The sequence below is a fragment of the Vollenhovia emeryi genome, unplaced genomic scaffold (assembly GCF_000949405.1).
Source record: "Vollenhovia emeryi isolate VEMERY1.0 unplaced genomic scaffold, V.emery_V1.0 DF940115.1, whole genome shotgun sequence".
Classification (NCBI taxonomy): domain Eukaryota; kingdom Metazoa; phylum Arthropoda; class Insecta; order Hymenoptera; family Formicidae; genus Vollenhovia; species Vollenhovia emeryi.
In genome coordinates this window covers 1326-5833 of record NW_011966251.1, presented here as the reverse complement: position 1 = coordinate 5833, position 4508 = coordinate 1326, and positions in this window count along the sequence as shown.

Below are 4508 nucleotides of genomic sequence, written 5' to 3'. Positions count from 1 at the left end.
GACCACACATTGCTTCCAATACAAAAGACACCATAATGAGTCTTGGCTGGGACGTCTTGCAGCACCCGGTGTATTCACCAGATATTGCTCCATCCGATTACCACTTGTTCCGGTCGATGTAACACGCCTTGTCCGATATGTACTTCCAAACAGTGGATGTGATCCGAAAATGGCTTGACAACTTTATCGTATCCAAAGACGTAACATTTTTCCGAGATGGAATTCATCAGTTGCCTGAAAGATGGCTTAAAGTTATAGAAAGCAACGGCGAATACTTTGATTGAACAATTTCATTTACTTTCTTTTAAAATAAACCCTGAATGTAGCTGAAAAAATTGGATTATTCATTTGTACATCTAATATTATTAAATCACCTGTGATCGATGCGGCTCATATTGCCCATATATGATATCTTGACAACATATTCAATTCTTTAACACAGTTTTCATAACTGATATTTATAGTGATAAAAAAGAATGCACGACATTCAATCGTTGGAACTTTTTTGTAAATAGATATGCCGAAAAGGAAAAGATACGAAAATTTAAGTCGGTCTCAACAATGGCGCCGGTGAAAAGAAACAGATCGTACAGATCATAACGTAGAAATTGAAATTGCTAAAGAAAAGTCGAATGACAATATTTTTATTGTTGAAAATAATAATTATTTGAATAACGATGTACATATGTCTGAAGACGTTGACGAATGTAGGACTGACTCTTATTCAAATTATGAAGAATCTGATTTTGATGCATCAAAATTGAATGATGATAATACCGACTGTTATGAAGATGTAAATTTAAATATACAGAAAGAACTTTCCTTACGAGAATTTCTACAGATGTGGAGTGTTGAGAATAATATTACTCAAGTAGCTCTTACAAAATTACTCAAACGTCTGAGAGCTAATGGACATAAAAATCTTCCTTGTGATGCACGAACATTGTTAGAAACTCCAAAAACAACCTGTGTATGAACCAACTGAAAATCAAATAAAACTCAATTTGAGCATTGACGGATTACCATTGACAAAAAGTTCAAAAGCACAGTTTTGGCCACTTTTAGGTCAAATTACTCGCAGTGATTATAGAGAAAAACCATTTGTCATTGGAGTAATTCATGAATATTGTAAACCGAGCAAACCTGATGAAATCATTCATCAATTTATTGAAGAATATAATGACATTCAAAATAATGGATTTCAGTATGGAGAAAAAAAATCAAAATTGTGATAAATGCTGTAATATGCGATGCTCCTGCAAAAGCAGTCATAAAATGCATTAAAGGTCATACAGGATATTATGGATGCGACAAATGTGAAGAGGAAGGTGAATGGAGGGATAATCGAATGTTATTTCTCAATGAAAACGCTCCATTACGTACGGATGAAAGTTTTTTATTACGACACAGTGAAGATCATCATGTGAATGATTCACCTTTCGAAAACATAGCATTAAAAATGGTTACACAGTTTCCCTTGGATTATATGCATCTCGCTTGTCTTGGTGTCATGAAAAAACTTGCAAAATTGTGGATTAAAGGAATAAAGGGTATTAAATTGCGTGCTTCTCAAATAAATCAATTGTCTACAGATTTGAAGCTGTTAATGCCATACATACCTAAAGAATTTTCTAGAAAACGAAGAGGTTTGGATGAATTGGATCGCTGGAAAGCGACAGAGTTTAGACTGTTTCTCCTATATACGGGCTTGGCCACTTTGTGGAAGTGATGGGGGATCGGGAAACTTTTCTCCCGACAGGAGTCCTTATGCGCATGTGTGAAATGACGTAGCAGCTATTTCCACTGACGGATAGTTATAAGGGATCTCGCTCATCCCGCTCATGCGCGATAAATTCTGCCGTCCGCGTCTGTCCGTATTCCCGCGTTTCTTATGCCTTAAAGGTTAGATGTTTTAAAATAGCATACTTACATGTAGTGTTGGGTGGTTTAATTTTTAAATAATGTGCAATAAGAAGAAAGTGCAATGGATCTTCAAGAGCCTTCGACAAGCGGCATCGAGGAGAAGAGGAAGCCAGCCAAAATATTCCAACGTGCCTGGTTAGGTATGGATATTTTTAAAGATTGGTTGAAACTACACGAGGACAATACAAAAGAAATCTCGGCTTCCCACATAGCACAGGGACGTCCATTGAACGTCCGAAGGACATCCGATTGGTCCGACATGGATATCCGTAGGATGTCCCTATTCGTCCGTTGACTGTCCATGGGACGTCCATATTATGTTCAAATGTCCGGCCTATTTACGTCCATAAGACGTCTTATGGACATCCGGTAGACAAATAAGGATATCCCATGGACATCCGTGTCGGACCAATCGGATGTCCTTCGGACGTCTAATGGACATTTGATGGACGAAAATACAGTACCTCCATTGGATGTCGAATTCGAATGTCTTATGGACATTCGGTAAACGAAAATACAGGACAATCCGGATAATTAAAAGCCCGTATTGATAGTCGTTGTTCAATTCTCAAGATCAGTCTGTCTTTGTCTCGCCTAATACGTTTTTCCATACGCGACACGAGACAAAGACAGACTGATCTCGAGAATTGAGGAACGACTATGAATACGGGCCTTAAACTGCTTTAAACTTAAACTAAAGGTTTAAAAAGATCAAATATACACAATCGTTGATCTTGAACTTGCAAATCCTCACAGATCTGATATTTGTTACAAGGTAAATGGTGCGATATAAGGATAAAATAAATTATTTTACTCGGCAAATAAACGAGTGTATTTTGAGTTATGTTTTATTAAATACTTACAGTTTCAGTACTAACAAAATTTTTAAGTAGATATGTGTAGTTTCTTTGGTATGCAATTAATGCAATCATATTTTTATTTATATTAGACACCTCACTCATTTTTAACAAAAATTAGAAACGTAAACAAATAGAAACTGCTGGAAGCATACTGTGATGCGTTCCGTTTCCGTGTTAAAACCTTGTAGCAGTTTGAAAGCGCACGAAACTAAAATGGAAGGACACTTCTGTGACATCATAGCGTCAGTACTCGCAGTGAATAACGGAACGCACCAACAAAAATTACGATTTCACACATTCAATTTGTGTGTCGATCTACCAAATCTCGCAGATGTATATTAACGTAAAACGGATGTGATTTGGATCCATTGAATATCCTGTAGCGAACATCCGACGGATGTCCCAAATAGGACGTACATTGGACATCCATAATTCGCCCATAGAAGTCAGATGTATAAAATGGATATGTTTTGGACATCTTAAGGACGCCGGACGTCCTTTGATGGACGTCCCATGAATATCCACAAATGGACGTCGTTAGGACGTTCATAACATCTCCACGGACGTACCGACATATAACGGACATAATTCAGACGTCCGATGGACGTCTTGTGCTATGTGGGTTATCGATGTGTGAAATCGTTAGGTTCGTGTTTTACTGACGGTGTTTCATGGTTGTGTTTGTATATATGTGACGTGATGTGTAAGAGTCATTTCCAATGAGAAGTGTGATTGGTAAGAGACAATATCACATGGACGAATCATCAAGGAGAATGTTTTTACGTGTTATTTTAAGTTCTTTAATTTTTCTAGCAGAGGAAGATATGAATCTCCAAGCAATAAAGTGTCTGTCTGGAGGTTAATACCATTCCTCTGTTCAATTATGTGTAGCATTTCTGAAATCAATCTTCTCATGTAAAATGGCTCTTTGTCTAATATTATCGTTTCGTCAAAATCAAATGCATGGTCATTAGTTAAACAGTGTTCATGTATCACTGAAGGGTTGTTACGGTTTAATTTTTTGTGTTCTTTTATACGTGTCGAAAGTAATCTACTTGTTTGTCCTGTGTATGTTGCATTACAGTCCTTGCATTTGATTTGGTACACCACATTAGAGTTGGATGCATACGGTATCTTGTCTTTATGTACTTTAATTAGGTTGTTTAGTTTGTTGAAACCAAAGTCCTAGATAGGATTAAGTTAAGATAGCGAAGCGATTGAACTCTTAAAGACATTATATGTTTTTTAAATTACACAACGACTCGATAACAATTTGCATGAAGCTGATAGAACAGAGGTAGAAAATAGAATCCGAATAGGATAGTCCGGTATTTATGCCGCGCGGAGATATACGCCGCAGAAGTTAGAAAAAATAGAAGAAGTAAAGGGAATTTGCTTAAACCACTCTGTTAGGTGCCTTTATGCCATATTAGTATTGTATTGTGATTTCAGTCATTTACTGTTAATATTAACGAAATCATCGCAAGTTGAATCGACTATAATTACTAGTGAAATGTATGATAAAATTTCAAAAAACTCTCATAAAATTCTTTTAAACACCATGTTGTCCTACGAGTATCTAATTTTCACGATAAATTTTAAACGAAAGTTCTCTCCGTACAGAAAGAACGGAAACTTCCATAATGGAACTATTCCCCCATTACTCGATCTTAACCATTCTGCACCACTCCCCTACTAGTTCGAGGCTCAGACGCGGACTAGTAG